General features: G+C 42.9%; 1 long non-coding RNA gene across 1 annotated transcript; it reads left to right on the top strand.

Moving 5' to 3' along the window:
* The first annotated feature begins 815 nt into the window (after window positions 1-815).
* On the top strand, window positions 816-19,588 carry LOC129784143 (uncharacterized). Its single transcript, XR_008746573.1, has 4 exons — window positions 816-882; window positions 13,074-15,084; window positions 16,182-17,597; window positions 19,399-19,588. It is a non-coding gene; the product is annotated as an uncharacterized LOC129784143 (long non-coding RNA).
* Window positions 19,589-19,802: the final 214 nt, after the last annotated feature.

Raw genomic sequence — 19,802 nt, 5'->3', positions numbered from 1 at the left:
GGTCTGAGTATGACAAAGAAAGAAAACAAAGAGCAAGGGCTACCATGAAGGTGGATGAGAAGCTAAGTGGAAATGAAGATGACAAATCCTTACCACAGGCTCTGTAAGGTGAAATGTGATGTGTGGTGTGACTGGATGAACGGCACTTGCTGTGATACCATTGCCTGCTGAAACCTGGCTGCCCCAGAGGATGGGTACAACTGGTGCAAGAGTTACTCAAGGGGCTAGCAGAGGATGATAGGAATGGCTACCACATCTCATTCCCTGGTGTCACTGGCTGTGGTGAACTCCAGGATGGATCTCTGAGAGAAGAGGCAGTTGTGGACAGAGGAGACAGGTTTGTGCTGAGCAGGTGGGTGGACAGGATGAGAGATGGCAGAGGGAGGAAGTATCCAGTGAAGTCAGGGAAAGAAAAGGGTCCAACCTTCCTGAAGAAGTCTTCTTCCAGTAGGGAAGTTTAAGCATGTCCAGCTGAGGGGAACCATATTTGTGTCTTGTCATTTATGTCACCTCAAAGTGACCTCATGAAAGGGAAAGACAAGATACCAAAGACATTTTCAGAATGATGTGATGTTGAGATCTGGGTCATTGGGCTGAAGTCCAAAGAGCTGAGTAGCCCAGGAGAAAGCAGGGGGTCTCTGACTTCAGGTTCCTGCTGTCTTCATAAGGGTTGCAATATGGAAAGAGGACAGTACTTCTCCCTGCGAGAAGCAAAATTTGACTAGCCAAATACCTTAATGCCCTGTTAATTTCTGTCCATTTTTTTTTTGCCTGTGACCTCTTCAGAAAGTTACCACCTGGTGCCATTTCATTCACTTTCTTTCTGTGGAGACGGAAGATGTGCAAAGCATGTTGAAGAATACATGCATTCCAGAGATCCAGGTAACACTTGTGAATTTCTTGATAATTTTTTCTATTTCTGAACATATATACTTTTGCAACCATTGTACAAATTGAAGAAGTGTCTGTAACTCTCAACCAGGGAGGTGGGATAGCCACAAGGTTTTCAGAGAGTTCACATCATATTGAAATTGGCTACTGAGAGGCTATGTTGGGGACGCCTAGTAGTTTCCATTCTAATTTAGAAACAGCCTCTCAGTATATCTGATTACTCTGGTCCTAAGCTATTACCTTGGACCAGAACAGAGGTGGCTAGTGATCCAACATCAGCTGCATCTATGTAAGTGGAAAAAGTAGAGGAGGGTGGTTTGGGCATAGTAATCCCTGAATGTTAATGAAAAGAGAAACATATTTGGCACCATTACAAGTCAGGCACTCTGAGGGTTTCAAAATTGTGTCCTTTTTTTATAACAATAATAAATTTGTCAGTTATGTGGGAAAACATTGTGAAAAATGAATGTCTTTTACTGCGTTCAGAGCCGTTACTCCAAATCCAGCAAAGTAATGGCCAATAAAACTTTGAGCTGGGAGGCTGAGTTCTGCATTGCTAAAGCCTTCATTATGTGTGGTTTTAGAAAATGTACATATGTGCCAGAGTGTCTCATTGTTCTTTTGCTGTTTTATTATTTTGTCAGTATGAAGTGGCTCTGATTCCAGCTATGAAATGCAAGTTTAGCTTCTATTGATCCTGCTGTCTGTGTACAGGTCCTTAGCAGCTTTGCAGGATGCTGTTAAAAGCAGTTAGGTTTTATTTGCAGCCAAACCATACTGTAGTCTGTTCCTGATCGAAACAAGTCTTACTGCATCTTACTGCAAATGTATTTGATTAAATTTGGGTTTTTTTCATAGTAGAGGGTTGTAATTGAGATCCTCTTTTTTTTTTTTTAATGCTTAGAAGGAATCAAGAGCCAACCTACACAGACATCCCAAGGCAGAGAGTGTAACTGCGGTTCCCAGGATTGCGCTGTTAAATGGCAGTGCCTGCTGTGGGCCCATAGCATAGCATCCATAGTCTGACCAGACTACTCTTGTCTTTATAGCATAGGCCAGATTCTTCACTAGGTGTTAGGCTGGAACTCACCGTTGGATTATCCATTGCAGCTTCTAGGATAATGCAGGTTTCCTTTACATCTTTGACAAATCTAGTAACCCCTTGTTTGGGAAAAGTTTCTGTTTGGTCAGGCTACAATAAAACTAGGAGCTCTTCTATAAGCAGGTTCGATTTCCAGCATTCAGTGAAAGTACGCCATCTCATGAGAAGTTAGCATCTGAATCTGTAGGTACCTCACATTACCAGTCCACTTGTTGGTTCTCTAGACATTACAAATCCAATTCCCAACACCACCACTTCCCATGTACCAGTTTGGTTTTTCCTAACTGGTACACAGTTTGAAAAATTATATATATATGCTGGTACCCTTAATCAGATTCCTGGATGAATGGCATTACAGATAGAATGACTTCAAACAACATTGAAATACTGCAGCCTTTAGGGTGGGATACGCAAGGTCTTTCTGTAGCACGACCAATGCTAGGCTAAGAAAAACCTAACACCTAAGGCTGGAACAAAGCCAATAGATAAGAGCATATGCTTGCATGAAAACCCTATCCAGACAATTCACAGGGTATTTTAAAATAGAAGAATGATGTGGTACCTGAGAAAGGAGTGAAGAGATGTTGGTTTAGTGTAAACCAGGCAATGTTCTGGCAATGCCAAGGGTCTTATGAAAGACTATGAGGACTATGTACTAGTGCAGTATGATTGATATATGTCATCAGATCCAAACTGAACTCCTTGAGGGACTATGCCGTGTTTTCCTAGCCTAAATGGACAAACACCTGATGAAATTATGCTTATAAACAGCTTGGAGCCTTTGCAGGGGAGACTGGGTGCAAAGCACAAAAAGACCTTACCATTTACAGCACTTTGCTGGCAGAGGGTGGCAGGAGAGTTGGACATGGGCTAGGTCGTGCCATGCTCTGCTCCAGAGGACACCTTTCTGGGAGGGCAGCAACGTGTTGGTTGAGGGTCCCCTCCTTGGGTAAGGAAAGCTCAGTGCTTCTGCCAGAGGATAAGATGATGGAAATTGTTATTCGCCACTACCCCTTTCCTATCTCTGATGCCTTTTCTGGAATACGTAGTTTTAACACAGTACTATCACTGTCCGTCTGGGGCTGTGTAATGGGTGTGCTGTACCAAAAGGGTGTAGGGAGATTTGCTGTTGCCCTGGCAGGTTACGGCATAGATGTACCACTAGGAAAACTCTCCCTGAAGTCAGCCCACCAGATTGTTGCCGGTCATACACATTTGGAGAAATGCCATAGTCTTCAGTACTGTCCCTTGGACTGCATACAGGCAGTGGTGGGGGATCAGACCCTTCTTTTTATTGAAGGAGTCAGAGGTAATTGCAGTCAGAGGATTTTACAGGAAAGAACTGAAATCAGAGGATTACTTTTCTTTTAGAGACAGACATTAAGGTTTTGAATTTGTTATATCTGGCTTTCAGATGCAGTCAGGTTTACTATGGTTAATTTTAAAGAGCTAAAATACAAACCAAAATCACCTAAAACCAGAACCAACTTTCATGCTTTCCCAGCCAGTGTGTTTGTAAACAATACACTATTACAAAACATACTTCTAATCGTATGTTACTGTTTTCCCTGTGAGGATGAGCAAACATTTGCACCCATGGGGAGCAGCATTCCACTAAATACTTGGACATAAGCTGCAAACTGCAGAAAGAGGTCCAGATGGTTCCCTGACATCCACGTGTGTTTGATAACCCAGTGCTTTTTCTCCTCCATGGCCGGGGGAGCTCCTTCCTTAGTCTACTGCCCTTTTCTCCTAGTGCTGGCCAGCAGGCTACAAACCACTGTGTGTTTGTCAAAACTCTTGGAAGTCCTCTCATTGCCAAACATCATCGTCTCTCCTTGCCCCCTCATCCCCATACTCCTTTCTGAGGACAAACACAGGTGTTTAAAGGGCTTCAGTTGCCTGCTACTGTGGCTTGCCACATTGCACATTCCTGCTCAGGAAACAGCATCTGTAGAAGAGTGCCACTGGAGTCCTGTCAGATGTTTTTGGCAATGAAGCAAAGGGGAAGGATCAGTTTAATGATGGGAGGTTTAAAGCTTCTATGCTGGTCTCCAAAGTCTCTCCAGGGCCAGAGCACTTGAACTGGAGTGTTACGTGGGTGGGTAGGTTTGGGTCTGCACCAAGGACTGAGTGGTGGGAAGGTGTGGGGGATCTCAGCTCAGGACGTGCATCCTCTGTAGGTCACTTTGGGTGCATTATTTTCTGATGGGAGGTGAAACGTTCAGCCCTTCTCCTTTTCTCTTTTTGGAATTGCTTTGCCCACTGCTAATTTACATCTCAGGCATAAAATAAATCTTTGTTTTCAAATGAAAAATGTAAAACTTCATTCTGGAGGCAATAAAAAATGGAAAAACTATTATAATATACAGAACAATATTTGAATGTTTTGTAAGTTTTGTAACAGAAAAATATGTCTGCAGATCTGTATGTCATTGCAGAGATTAGTCTACAGGGATTTGATCCATCAAACAGAACAATATAATGACTTTTGATCTTTGCTGAAGTGGTGAGAGAATGGAAATAAGAGAAAAAGAAGGAAAGCAGCACAGAAGGTAGAAGTTGTGGAAAATACACCAGGAATTTCTGGAACATTTTATACTTTAAAAATATGCACATGTGGGTTGTGAACTGCTTCATAATTGCTATAGGACCTGTCCCAAAAAGTCTGTCAAAAATGTCAGGGGGCCAAAGCACTCATTTCTTCTTAGACCAGACTCTGACAGCAAAGCCAAGCCAACAGAAAGGTTCACAGGAGTGTTTTATGGACACAGTGGCCACGCGGTGCAGAGCACTGGTGCCATAGGTGTCATTCACGTGTGTCCAGGTATGGTTCAAATGTCCAAAGATTGCCTAAGGCTGGAAATGGCAATGACACATTTTGTGCCAGAGCAGGTATTACCTGTATGTCAGGTACTACAACTAACTTGATAGAAATGCAGTCTTCTGCCCAGATCCAGCCCAGATCAAACCTGTCCTGCCAAGCAGTCTGCTGATGGAGAGACCCAGAGCCTGCAGCTGTGAAACCCTGGTGACAGACTCAGTTTTAGTCCTCCCCGTATCGAATATCCCAGTTTTGTGTCCTGTACAACAGGTGGTACAATAGGAAGACAGAGCTGATGGTTCCCTATCTGTCACCTGAAAGTTTTTTTCCCAAAGGTAAGCTTCCTGCCTTTGTTATGGCCAAACTACACTGCAGAGAAAGGATTTATTAAAACACAAACAAAAAAGAAGCAGGGTGGGGTAACTTTCTTTTGAAATAGTGCAATTAGGATGTGTTATGATTGAACTCTGTCATGGAAAATTAGCCCTGAAGAGGACACTGAGAGATCATTACACTGTCTTTCCTTCTGAAGGCAACTGGAATTATATCAACATCATCCCTGACAGATGTGTGTCTTACTCCTCCTTAAAGGTATCCGGAGATGGAGGCTTGAAGTTGGGGCCTTAAAGATTAAATAAGCATTAACAAGCTATAGCAATGAGCCGCTGTGATTACTAGAATTAAGCCTGTGTTCTAAGGAACTGGAAAAAATTATTCATAATTTAAAAATATCAGTGTGTAGGCTAATTAGCCAAGCCACAAAGGTAATTCAAAATTCAGCTCTGGAGAAAGGTGAGACAGTAAATATCCTGGTCTTGCTGCTTCCCCCACCCCACCCCCTTTTCAAAACTGAGCTTGCTCTCTTGTCTGTTATGATACTAATTTGACTAAAGATATGTAAACATCATAATACCTTTTGGTAGTGGGGAAGGAGGGAGGAACGCAGTCAGAACTGAAGGCATTCAGCCTGGTTTTAACTGTGAGTTACCTTCTGCCTCCATTTCACATGGGGTGGAGGTGAGCAGGTGGTGTGTGGTAAGGCAGAAACTAGTGAAGACTCTCCAACTTCTTAGCTGCCTTGCCTCAGGAGCCGCTAAGCTCCCCTCTATGGGTTTGCAAAAACTGCTGCTGAAAATCTGTATTTATTACTAACTTGAGTTTCTCTGGTTTAAATATCTCACCAAGTGGGTATTTTTGTCTCTTTTGTGCTTACTATGGCCTTCTTTTTAGCATCCTTTATCTCCAGAATTGCTGAGGGATGTAGGGGGAAAATTATCTGTGAACTGTAGTCTTGACTTCAGAATTGGGTCATGAGTTACTGTCTGAGAATTTGGTCCTTAAAACTAAACTGTCAGCAGGAATCACTGAAGTTGCTGGGAAATACACTGTTAAAAATTTCAGCTTGTTTCTACCCGCACAACTTCTTACCAAGCTCTGTGGGGATTTGATTCCAAGTCCAGTCCAGCCAATGGAGACCACTGTTTGTACTTCAGCAAGGCTGGGATTTGGACATAACTTAGGCTTGCTTTACAGCACGGGCTTAATTCTGTCACATACCTTCATCTCTCTGATATTTTGCTCCCGAGCCAATGTAGTTAAGGCTACAGGGTTTTGAGCTGAGTGCATCCTTTACAGATATAAATCCGTTTTCTAAAATGGGAAAAAAGAGAAGTATATTGTGACTGACAGCTCAATCTGAGCTTTGCATCTAAGCAAAACCCCAGTCCACATGCGAGGCAGGAAGTGAATTGCAGAGCTTCAGAAATAGCACAGAAACCTACATTCTGCTTGCAAATGCACCGTTCATAGCTCCCACAGGGGCTGTAGCTCAGCCCCCTGCAACAAAAGCAGCAATTCGGGTGTGGAAGAACACATAAAAAGCTATGTTATGATATACACTCGCAATAAGGCTGCCTTACAGCAGGTAGGAAATCTTCTAATTGCTTGGAGTATGTGTTGGAAGGTTGCCTTTAATGCAGAGAGTTTGCATGGAAATGGAACCAAGTGCAGCAGAGCAAGACTTTGAAGGTTCAGTCCGGTTCCATGAAGCTGCAGTAAGGTCAGGCTTGGTGCACGCTGAGGGGAAGTGAGCCAAAATCCAGCACTTTTGGCTGAGCACAGGAAGAGAGACCTAGCATTTATAGCTAATGAGAGGTGTCAAAGCAGCTCTAGGCAGGCTGGGCTCCATCCAGCAGAGTCTGCTTTGCTTTGGTTTTGTCTTTCTTACAAACTGAACTGTGTTTAAAGTACAGTGGGTCTGTGGGGTGAAATCTGACTCTTTTAAAATGACCCAGAAAAGAGGTTCAGCTGACCCTGCATGCTTTTTCCCAGCTCCCAGGGCTTTCTCTTCCTTTCTTTGCAGAATCCTGTCATTTCTAAGGCATCATGTGGGCAAGAATACACACGTATATGATACACATAAATGCATGCCTGCAGATTACTCTGGTAGTGGTGGCATCTCGGTGTGGGACAGGGCATGGAAAGGGCCAAGGTGAAAGCAAACTAGCTGTCACATCCTGCCCTCCCTACACCAGTGCACGGTTAGGGTCACGAGCTGGATTGTGCCCTGCATGGTCTGGGGAGGGAACTGGCGTGACACAGTGACGTGCTGGCTGCAGCGGTGGGGGGCCTGCTGGCATCGTGTGGGTGAGCACAAACACAGAGACCCTGTTCAGCCACTGCGCAGGATCCAGGTAGTCCCCAAAATGTCATCCTAGGGTGCAGTTTATCCACATGCTTGTGTCGTTCGTGTCCGATGCATTACCTCTAGGGATCAGTGGGAAGGCAAGGTCCAAGTTCCCTCACCAGGCTGTTGACACTGGGAAAGGATTGGAAGGATGGTAGGAAGCCATGCTCTAATTCCACCAGTGCAGCACGGGTTGGAGTTTTGGTACCTCTGATGCAGTTTGCTGCATCAACAGGCTGCTGAACCTACCAGCATCTATCCAGGGCGTGGCAAGACCATGGAGGGTTGATTGCTTTTTTAGAAGAAAATGAGTTTCTAGTGCTTACTGAGAACCTGCAGATGAAATCCTAAAGATCTTGATATTTCTAGAGAAGCAATGAGAAACAAAAGACATAGGCACATTCAGGCTGTGGTATTGTGTCATCATGGGTAACGCAATTCATAGTAAATGCGTCTGTGTGTAAATAAATACATACACATTTGTTAAGCAGTTTCTCTGCTTATGATTCTAGGAGATTTTCTTATTTAAATGAAGAAAATATATGGTTTCATATCACCTATACTTGCAATCCCATTGTAAAAGAAAAGTTAGTGCATCTCAAGAACTATCTGAATCTGGTTTATTCGGATACACCAAACACATTTGGTTGCAATGATGGAAATTATAAAACCTTTTGGAATGTCATCTTTGATTTGCCTGAATGGAAAATAAACAAACCCCTTGTTCGTTCCCACCTCAAAGAACAATAATCTGGAAATTGTTTAAAATGCTGGAAAGCACCCATAGGAGATACAAAATGGAGAAACAGAATCGTCAACTTTCCTGAATGATTAATCCTAGACTTTAAACTAGACAAACAAAATTTCATCTTGAACAACAATTTTCAGAAAATCACGACGAAATGAAAGGACAGCCTTCCATTGGCCCAATTGAGTTTATTTCCACCTATACTGCATGGTATGCTTTTCTGTGATTAATCCCATGGGAGAACTCAACCTGAAGCAGGTTATGGGAAAGCAGCCTAACGAAAGTAGTTTTGCAACTTTAAAAACACAGCCATTCCCAGGACACTCAGCTTTGCTATTCAGAGTGAAGGGGACAAGTGCAGGATGCAATGGCAGAGCTATAGGTCTGGGGGGCTGGTGCTAGCACCTTTACTTTGGTAGAGCCATGCAAAGATAATGTATGCAGCCCAAACTAGAAATGGGAATAACTTGCCATCAGCCGTTTCCATCAGTAGGAGGTTTGTACTTCTTTTCTTACTGTGCACAACACTTTTTCTCTGCCAGCAGCTCCATTGATCAAGGCATAAATGAAGGTAGGGAGCTGACATTTGCTGTCCTCTCAGCAGAGAAAGGAACGCTGGCTCTGCAACCTCATGAATGAAGGGAAAAAATGAAATTGCCTTGGTCCCCTTCTGCAGAGCAGTCATTAACTTCGCTAACAGGGAAGGAGGTAGCTTCTTTTAAACCCCATGTCTGGGGGATTACACATGCAACTACTCTTAATGTCAGTATTGATGTTTCTGAGGAAGTATGTATCCTCCTGGAAACGTAACCCAGGTGAGCAGAGGTTCGAACAGTGCAGATTTATCCCAAGGGGATGGAGAAGAGCAGGGATTGCAAAATAAAGGCCAAAACCCGCCCTGTTTATGATAAAGAAGTATCCACATGTTTTCATTTGTAAACGTGAATTTCAAGGAATAGATATATATAACGTTCAGTGCAAAAAATTAAAAGGCTATTCAGCAATGTTTTAATATAGCGCCTTAAGAAAATGACACTTTCCAGAGCCAGTCATGACTTTAAGCCAGATCATGGCAAAAAATATTAAGGGAAGAATCACCACAGCAACAATCACATTGCTCCCCTTCTGCAAGAGAAATGGAAAAATACCCAAACTTTGCCAACCTGAATAAATTATCCGCATTATCAGAACTGTAAGGAAAGCTGTATGCAATCAGTGTGTGTGCGCACATGTGTTAACCGGATTGCAGCCTGTTAAATACGTATGTCAAAGGGGACAGCTCTGAAAATATGCTCAAGAGAAAAAAAATTACCATAGTTGTACTTTAATTGGTCAGCAGGTACCATGCATGGTATGGTGCTCGCTGCAGTGCTGGGGGAGTCTGGTCCAGCTGCTGGGCTGGGCTCTCCTGCCTGTGGTGGCCTGGAGGTGGGATGGAGGATATGGGTGCTCTCAGGGTCTTGCTTCAGTGTGATGCTGTAAAGTGGCTAGTTTTCTCACCCCCATTTGGGAGCACGGACACGCTATTACTCCAGCCTGGCAGTTGTTTTTACGTGTGCTGTGTGGTTTGCTTTGCCAAAGAAAATCGTCTTGTTAACCAGGGAGGGAAGAACAGGGGTGGAAGGGTTGGGGCCAGGGGCAATATTGTTACTGCTTAACTTTAAGCACCTTGTGCAGGAGGCTGCACTGGAAATCTCTTACCAGGCTGCCCGTATGGTCAGTGAAGGGAGGCTGGCTTCTAGAGGCAGCCCAAAGAAAGAACATGTCTTAGAACAGTGGTGATGTTTTCAAGATATTTGACAAATTCAGGATGCATCAAAGAGTCCAGAATATTGTTAGGGATGCCCAAAACCACGTGGCTTTCGAGCACAGGAAGACAAGGTTAAGCTTGGAGTGCAAAGGCAATGTGTTCCCATTCCTGCTTCTCTTGCCATTAGGAAGAGTGCTTGTTTAGCGTTTTGTTGGTCCAGTACTAAACCCTGGATTGTTGGCTGGCCAGCAGGCTGCCATCATTTTCTGGCTTGGATTTCTAGCTAGAAACATCCCTCAGTTTTTCTGGGATTATGCATTTTAAATAAATGGTGTGTGATCAGTCTGCATCTTTATACTTTCCAGGCTCACAGATGTTTTGCAAAGGAGGTGTGTGCTCCTGCTAAACAAGTTTAATCCTACTGATAACAGACTTGCTTTTCTTTCTGTTCTTTTATGTAAGCCAGTGTAGACTTGGACTCGGCTAGATGAGCTAAGTAATGCCAGTGGTATCCTGGCCCTATCTGGAGTATCTGCGGAGTGGTGGGTCCAGCATGCACTGTATTGGTGATGCAGACTGCATCCCAGTAATCACCCACACCTGATGGTAACATGGCTGGAGAATGGTTAAGGTGGCTGCTGTCAGAAGCGTTTGGAGCTTTCTCCTGACTTGCAGTACATGCTGTTCAGAGCCCTCAGGTGCCAGTGGCAGAGGGGTACATGAGCAAGCAGGAGGTTTCAGTTTGATCACAGCTGCAGAGCCTCTCCGGCTTTCATTGCCATTACCTCCAGCTTGTTGTAAAGAGCAGTTTATGGCAAAAATGGTATTCTGCTTTTCATTTTTTAAAGGGTAAACTTAAAATTTTGCCTGCCAATTCATAACAACCCTATGGGCCCATCCACCCTTTGCTTTCTCTTCTGTCCTTTGATATTTGCCACCTTGCTATGCCCACTGTGGCTCCAAGGCTGGCAGCCTGCTAAACTACAGAGCTTTGCCACATGGCATGTGCTTTTGGGCAGGCTTTTGTGCTGGCTGGTAGTGCACTGAACAATTGCAGTGGGGAAAAGCTAACAGTGGCAGCTGGAGTTAATGAATCCTACATCAAGCAGGAACAGGGACAGGAAACCCAGAGCTCAGGGGAGTTCCATGGAGGTCTACTGCAATCTTGATGTGTGAGTGAGTAGACAAGATAAAAGCACATCTGGATGGGCTAAGGCATACATATATGCTAGATTTTTTTTTTGCATTATATTTAATATAGTGCTTGTGCATTAAGGCTTTTTTCCTATCTCTTTTTAAGGTTCGTTTGTTTTTCTGGGTAAGGAAAGATATGAGTGGTGTGTATGGTTAGATGAATGTCTACTATGATTCTGTTAGTGTGTGCTGGACCTTTAAAAATAAAGTGTTCCCCAGGCTGTAGTCTAGGAGGGATTGCTATGCATCAATGCAAGATGGCCCTTAGAGTGAGTTACATGCTTGTTTTTCTCTTGTGCAGTTGTTATGTCTCTCCTTGCTTGTTTGATTTAATTTGAAACAAAAGCTACTCTGGTCGTTGGCAATTTTGATGTAGATGTTCAGGAAATGGAACAGGATTAGGTCAGTTGAAAACATCACTGAGGAAATCCTACAAGAACAACACATTGCTTCATCCACCATCCCATCAAAGCCAGGTCTGGTCAGGATATCTCCTCTGTACTGCCCCAACCTACCTGTTAGGAGGACAGATTCTGAACTAGATGATAATCCATGCTGATTTTCCTTGTCCTTCAAACTCACTCCCCACAAACTAAACTCCGTATATTGTAACCAGAACCTGGTCTAGAAAGCTGAACAGATTTCTAGCTGCAAAACTTGTACCTGGGCTCCTGATAATGAGATAATGTCTAAGAAGCCACCAATTTCCTTCATTCAGATCTATTGGATGAAAGTCCCAAGTATCGGGGATGTATCTAGACCAGCTGTGGGTCAGATGCTTCTTCTGCACACTTTTGTTGCAGAATCAGCTTGCTTGCGTTACAGTTTGGGAATAAGACACTCAGAAGCCTCTAAGCTGAACTCGGCCTCACAGCGTGCCTTCCTGGGGGGCTATTTTATTCTCTTTGTTGTACCTTCCTGTCAAATGTGATGGGAAATCAATGATGAATAGGAGGTCCCTGATCTCCATGGATACTTGTCCCTGCTTGCTGTCAAAATCTGAGTTGGCCGTTTATTTTCTCGTATTTTACGTATGACTAATTTACTTAGGGAGGGGAGGGGAAAGGAGGTTATTTGGGGTTGAAGTAAAAAACGAGAGAAAGGACATTTGGCAGTGATTCCCAACTGGAGCTGCTGGGAGGCCTCCAGAAGCTTGTCCCATACCTGCATCCCCTGAGCTTGTTGTCAGCTCTTGTGCTTTGTTCTGTGCTCGCAGCGGGGTCTCCGGGGAACACAGCTGCTGCAGCTGCTTGTAGACCAAAAGGTGACCTTTTGAGCAGCTGAGGACTGATGCATTATTTAGTGCATTCCTGGCTAAAATGGAAATGAAATGATTTCGTGAGAAGAATGATTTGTTTGTCCTTTCACTCGGATGCACCCCTGTGCACCACACTCCTCGTGGTTTCTTCTGGGTAAAGCTTTTGCTGAGACAGGTATTGCACCTTGAAAAACACTGTTAACTAGAAAGACCCTACTAGCCAAATGTAATAAACTTCAGTTTATAGGTACTAAGTTTGCAAAAACCAGCTTCTATTTAAATAACATGTAGGAGTGAAAGCTTCCTGATGAAGTGTATGTCTCTCCACTACCAGCTGATACTGGTAAGCATCATAACCAGCTGTTATTTCAACCTGAAGTATTTTACTTCTTTCAATTAATCAAGAGTCTCTTGAAAGGTGCCATAGCAAGACATTCATTATGGGGTTGTTTCATGAACAGAATATTTGTCATTCACATGGAGTCTTCAGCACTGCCTCCCAGTGACCTGTGATAGCCAGGAACTTAGGCACTCTCCATATCTGTTGGGCAGAGAAGGGGAGGAAGATAGGAACAATTTTTCACCGTGTCCAGCTTTAAATTTCCTATGTGGTCTTCCAGACATAAGAAGAAGAACCTGAGGCTGGAGCCTACCTCTCCTGCTGACTGTGAATGAAAAATGCAGTATACTCTGCTGCAAGTCCATCTGCTCTTGAACTTCATAAATACCTTCGAAAAGATCTTTCTGACAGTGTTTTCCAACACCATTTATGAAAGCTTGAAAGCGGTATTATTCACGTGTTTCAGATAAGAGAGCTGAATTGTCAAGGTAGCAACTGATTTGAGAATGGCCAGTTTTCTCCAAGAGAGGAGCACATGGAGGGATCTGGAGGAAGGTCCAGTGCTTACCAGGGATTTCACTGAACTCAACAAGCTCCGAAACATAGGAGTGAGAAGAAATCTGCACAAAGGAAGAGGTGCCCAGTGGAGTATGCTATCTCATTGGAGAGCACAGTAGTAAAAATTCTCCATAAAATTGTAGCTATTTGCTTCTGTAGGATTTTGTTTATTAGTAAAAGATTAGATGGTGTAAGGCAAATAAACAGGGAGTCCATAAATGACTACAAGTGTTTCAGTTGCTTCTTTGGCATTGTCTTAATTGTTACAACAAAGAATGCAAGATGACAAAAAATGACCACCTTTCTGCTCAGAAGATAAGGTGCCTTTAAAAAGAAAGGAATGAAACCCAGCTCTATCATTTATTTCTAGCATCCCAGTTAATTAAAATGGACATGACTGGAGAAGCACAAACACCTGAGCAGTTCTCGAGACATTTCTTTGGCATGTTCTTACTGACTTCAAGCCCCTACTGCCAACCACAGTGTTTGCTCATCCTGTTGCAGCACCCTTCAAACCAGCCTTCCCCGAAGGATGCAGCAGACATGGTCTGGGAGAAGAGTTGAGCACAAGCTGGCAAGCATTCGCTGCAGGGACTTCTAAGTGCTGTGGGATTTAGTCAAACAGCAAAGTACAAGCTTCTACTATGACTCATCTGGTGTAAAACTAGTGCTAAGTATTGTACATAATTAAGACAACATTATTACAGTGAGATAGCACTTCTTTTTTTGGCATGGTTAAAGTCTTGAAAAGGTGTAACGTTTTCAGCCTTCAGAGCTGTGAAGAAGATGAAGAGTTCTGATGGGAGTTCATTCTAAAAGATGGCTACAGTGAGTTTAAATCATAATTTGCGCTATCCCTGAAGCTCTGCATGTGTGTTTCAGTTTCCTTCATGAAAGGTTGTGGTTTTTGTGAGAATAAACACAACCTCAAGGTGGTATTCATTAGATGACCTGCAACAACGGCCTCCCAAGACATTCCAAGGATTTGCCGGGTTTAATGCCCACAAATCATCTTTTTACTTTTGAGCCACGTTTCTTAAAAAGGTACTACTGGTATTTCAAGTAACAGACGCAAAAGTTATATTTACCGTTGAATGCAATAGCAAATGTTGGCAACAGTAGTGTCAGAGACCTATAGATCCAACATTTGAGCACCAACAGTCAGCAGGTATGGAATGGCAGTATTAGTCAGACAGTGGCCCTACCTATGGGAAAAGTTGAACAAGTAGGTCATTGCAATTTGCCTTCTTGCCCCAACTTTTTCTTTCAGTGGTCCACAAATCACCTTTGCCTTTTATGAATGCGTATATTCTTGATTAAAGTTTATTTTGGTATAATGCAAACAAACTCAGCTTATTGGTTGCTCAAAAGCCATTTATTCAGCTTACTTGCTTCTCATTAGCCTTAACTACTCTTCATGGTGCTGTGATATTTTTTCTGTTCATTGATTAGCTGACTTGCAAGCAAGAGGTGGGAAACCAGACTGCAAGATGGTGACATGGACCATTGTAAGAGACAGGACTTTGAATGACATTTCCGTCTGTGTAGTACAGTGGATGCCTTTGAAGCATGTTTATGCTCTTTCTTGAAAATACATTGGCCACTTCTTCAACCTAACGTTACCATAACTTTTCTTATTGTTTTCTAACATGCTGCTTGTACCCCATTTTCATGCACATCTCCAAAGAATTATCCAAGTTACAGGGACTACAAACTTTCAGGAGGAATCCCAGGTAAGCAAGGGCACTTGGGTGGAAACATCTGAGTCACAGCCAGTAAGCCCCATCTTTCTGTATGAGTTGAACAAACTATAATTTTTTACAAGTCTGAAGATTAAGAATTCTGAGGGCCTTTCTGAGAAAATGATCCTTTAATATAAAAGATAGATCAATTCCCATTTTGCTTGCACTGCTGTTTTCTGGATGAGTTTCCAATCTGTTAGTGAAATAGTAAATGCGCCCCCAGCAACCAACCATTGATGCTTTGAAAGGAAATCAAAAGTGGTGTAAGGCTGTTGAAGAAAATAGCTCGAAAGCAAAAGAGTGAAAAATCATACCATTCCTCTGATAGCTGCAAAAGTTTGTGGCGATTATAGCTGAGAGAGAGATGGGCCAGAGAGAGATCAAGGAGTCAAGAAGACACCTGCCTGCAGAGCTTTGTCCTGGCATGCCTTTTTGCAGGTTCAAGCCTAAAACTTTGTAGTGGTTGGTCTGTTAGAGGCACACAACCAGAAGTGGAATTGCAGGAGAGGATGGATAAGACTCAAATGGAGAGGGCACCTGTTGACTGCAGTTATTACCTTGGACTTTGTACAGCTTTGACAGGATTTACACAGCTTCTGGACATGAGAGAAATACTGTGCATGCCTATCCTTCGTAATGTCGGGGTTTGACATTAGCTGAGCAGCCAGGGACCTTGCTGTGGGTGCGTGCTGGAGTTGCCCTCCTGATGCAGCATCTCTCAGCTGATCTGACTTATCTTTACTCCAGCCATGGGCTCCCTATGAGTACAAAGGGAAAAGTATTTGTATTCCGCTGTGCACATTGACAGTTTTGTGGATGCAGTGCAGTATTATAGAAAAAGACAGGTATATGGAGCATTTAGAAAGCATTAATTTCTTCTTACGTTCTCCCTTTTTGAACCACGCTGCAAAAGGGTATAGTGGGAATAGCAAAGGAAAGAACTTGCAGACTTCACAAAAAGTAAAGCCTGCAGCTTGTGCTGGATGGGTATATTTGGCACACATCTGTGATTATGAAATGACTTTTAAATTGCTTTTGAACTTCATCTGGATAATGATTCATCCTTTCAATTTCCTTTCTCCCTCCAGAATATCCACCATCAACAACCCAACCAGTTGTGAAGTTTTACAATCCACATTTGAACCTACTTCTCAAAATGTTGCACACTTCCTTAAATAAGCAATTACTCAGCTCATTTGCACAAAGATAAGGTCAATCTTGGGACAGAAAGATGGATCAACAGCCTGCTTTGGCAACCACCTTTGAAACGAGTCAAGAAGCAGTTGCACTAGAGACTTGTTAAACTGCAACATCGTGTTGCAGAAATGCAACATCAACAGGCAGCTTCAGTATTTCTGTACAAACAGATATTGTACAGCCTTGATTTGGTTGAGCTGAGCCCATTACAGGATTTAGGCATATGCCTAAAGATGGAATTACTTACATGACTGAAGTTAAGACGTGCTTAAGTGTTTTGTTGTGTATGGGCCTACACACTACATCTGTGTTTGTATTAAGAGGAAAAGCTGTTCTACAAGACATTTGGGCATTTTAAAATGTATTTTTGTTCTTAACTGGAACAGGAAGTTTTACACTGAAATGAAATTTAGGAAATCTTTAGTTCCAGAAATCTCGTAATTGAACGTACTTGAAACACTGTGTGTCAGTAATATTGAAACGCTTAGTGACATTAAGATTGAAACATTGCATGTCCACATATGTTACTAAATTAATTAGAACCAACTGTCAACTAAGCATGCTGGGATTGCCTGGGCTGTGTATTACCACCCCCTGGATGCAGGAAGAGCCCTGGTCTGATCTAGCTTCTTGGCTGAGGTGCAATGCTCCGTGTGAACACTGTTGTCCAGCTTAGCACTAAAACAAGGATATTCATCTGTGTGTGATGTAGAGCTGGATGCACTAAACCCTGCTCATCCCAAATGGCTTTGTGTAGGGACAGCTCAAGTGTCTTGTACCAGGTCTTTGACACTAACGCTTCAGGGACACAGGGAACAGACCCTGTGCTTGTGCTTGGAGGTGGATTGGGTCTTCCTTGGCTTAGCCATTCTGGCCTGGATGTCTCCAGGATGACTCCGTGCTGTCCAGAAGCCATGGTAGTTTGAGCACAGCAGAAGTGGATGACCGTCCTTTGCATCTGATGCTGTACGTGACAAGGAATTGCCTCTGGAGTTGAGGGCTGCAGCTCTTCAGCAGCCAGTCTGGGTGCAGGGCTGAGCGGCAGCTGCTCAAACTCAGGCTGATCTTGTTCCCTTCCCTGAGCTCTCCAAACCTGTCCTGCTATAGACATCCCAGTACCTAGAGACTGCAGCCTGGCTGCAACCTTAAAAGTTGAAATGACTGAATCAAAGCCGAGCATGTTTTGGTAACTTCTTACTGACTGTTTTGCTATAATCAATTGTCATGTTCTTGAAAATGTTTCAGTGTGGTGGAATCGGCATTCACTATAAGGAGACTGATGCATTGGGAAAAATTCAAGCAGTTCTGTGAGTATATAGCAAGAATAATAGACGAAGTCTTACCAGACTGAATATCTTACTTGCTTTTCTTGTTGCTAGATACAAAGGCTGTTCAAAAGGGAGCAGGTATCTGTCAATAGTCTCTGAAAGGGGATCATACAAATCGTGTTTCCCCTGCTTTTCAAGTTACAGTTCCTCTTCTCAGCCTCATTGCCTGATGGCCCAAGTAGGGCTGATCCCTCGGCCAAGAGCTTCTCTTTGGGTATCTGGTGTTAAGAAGATAAAGTGGTACCAAAGTGGTTGCTTTAGAAAAGTTTCTTTCTTTGGCCTAAACATATGGCACGTGGTGAAATTTATTCAGATAAATGTTTTATATAAAATGTTTTTTCCTGCTTAAGCCTCTGTGTAGTTATGGCTTTGCTTTGATGTCCTGTCCTTTTCTTTTGGGGTTGAAACTAAAACCTAAGGTCCACAGCCTTTGTGTCGGTCAGCTGGCCACAGCACAGAAGTTGCCGAATAGCATTTTTGAGAGGTGTTCTTTCATCCTTTAAGGCCTCAGCTCCCGCAAAACATAGACCAGTAGACTTGGCTGGAGCCTGTGAATATTGTCTCTTATGAAAGACCCCTTTGCCCTGGCTTGGCTTCTCTCTTACTCTTTCTGTAAGAAACTAGGGCACCCCTTAGTACCCAACCAACTGAATGTTTTGGATTCAGATATTGGTAAGAGTAGGATTGAGGACCTGGATTGTATGTTTATAACAGACAATATGATGATTTTCTTGTTTTGCTGCACTTACTACATGTACAGTTATATTTCTGTCTCAGGAAGCAAAACGCCTTCACAGATGAGTACAAAAAGATGCATGTGTTTTCCCAAGCCTGAACTCATGAGCTTGTATGTACTGTAATCTGAGACTTATTACATAATTGGCAGTGGCAGCCACATATTCTAAGAGAAAAGAAGTGTATTGAACTGTATGCTGTGTATCACTGATAATGATTTGCAGCAGTGTGTTCCATAAAAGTAAAGGATAATTTAGCACTTGAAAGCCAGGCCTCAAAACCAAAATAAAATCCTTTTCTTTTTCTGTGCCTAGGCTAGATTCATCTCGCCTTACTGTAGACATCGGCAGTGTAGACACATATGGTAGGACCCATCACCCCAAGCTCCCTTTGCAGTCAACACAGGGAACAGGCACTTTTAGGCCATGATTCATCTGACCTATTTACATGTCTGCTGTAGGAGGAGATGAATCACTGCCTAGACTAGATCTGTGCGGAGGATAAAGGGAGCCTAAGATGAGATGGCCAGCTCAGATGTAGGTGCTTATACAGATCTGGAATTTGAATTTAGACTTGCTGTTTGCAACAACAATTTTCCAGAGAAGAGTTAAATTTCCTAAGCCACATTTTCCTAGCAGAATGTGTGTATGAATATATATATATATATATATATATGGGGTTTTTTCTTTTTGCAACAGAAACATTTGCAACAATATATTATATATTTTGAAAACTGGCCTATATCCCCTTCTCCAAATGTTCCACCATCTGAAGAGCTGCCATTTTATCTCTCTCTGCCTCTGCCCCTCTTTCACACATACAGACATGTACGCATGCCATGTTTCAGAGTTGGGCCTTCTGAATTTTCAGCATTAACTCAAAATATATTCCTCTGTGTATGGTAGCTAGAGCTGTTACGCACAGACAAATACATTAACTGGATCCGGTTTTAAAAAAAACTAAAGCAAAATACGCAAACTAAACTACCAAATGAACATTTCTGAAATTTACTTTTGTTTAAAAATAACACTTTTTATTCTGCTAGAATCTGCTCTACTCTGCCTGGAGCCTTGGTGAGGCAGGGCACTGTAGGAAGAGGAACATGAACATCTGGGAGACAAGTACTGATGCAGAGAAAGGAAGAAGACAGACTTGATCATCTAAGAAAGGGTTCAAGTTCCCGAGTGAAGCTCTAAGAAGGCAAGAGAGAGGTAATGTTGTAGTATTATTATATGTGGAAGATCAGGGTTGAAAGAGTCTGGTTTATGGGGAGTGAGGATGAGTCCTTGCAGGTACACTTATGTACATGCAGTAGTATAATGTCCCAGTGCATCTGAACACCCATCTAGCCTGCAAATGGCATGAGGGTAATATTTTAAAAAAGGAAGAAAAGAAGTCACCCTGTTGCAGAGCTTTACAATGCTCAGCTGCTGCTGCTGAGTGCTTGGT

The sequence above is a fragment of the Falco peregrinus genome, chromosome 3 (genome assembly GCF_023634155.1).
Source record: "Falco peregrinus isolate bFalPer1 chromosome 3, bFalPer1.pri, whole genome shotgun sequence".
NCBI classification, from domain to species: Eukaryota; Metazoa; Chordata; class Aves; order Falconiformes; family Falconidae; genus Falco; species Falco peregrinus.
The sequence above is the reverse complement of the archived record's forward strand: the minus strand, read 5'-3'. Positions and strand labels throughout refer to the sequence as shown.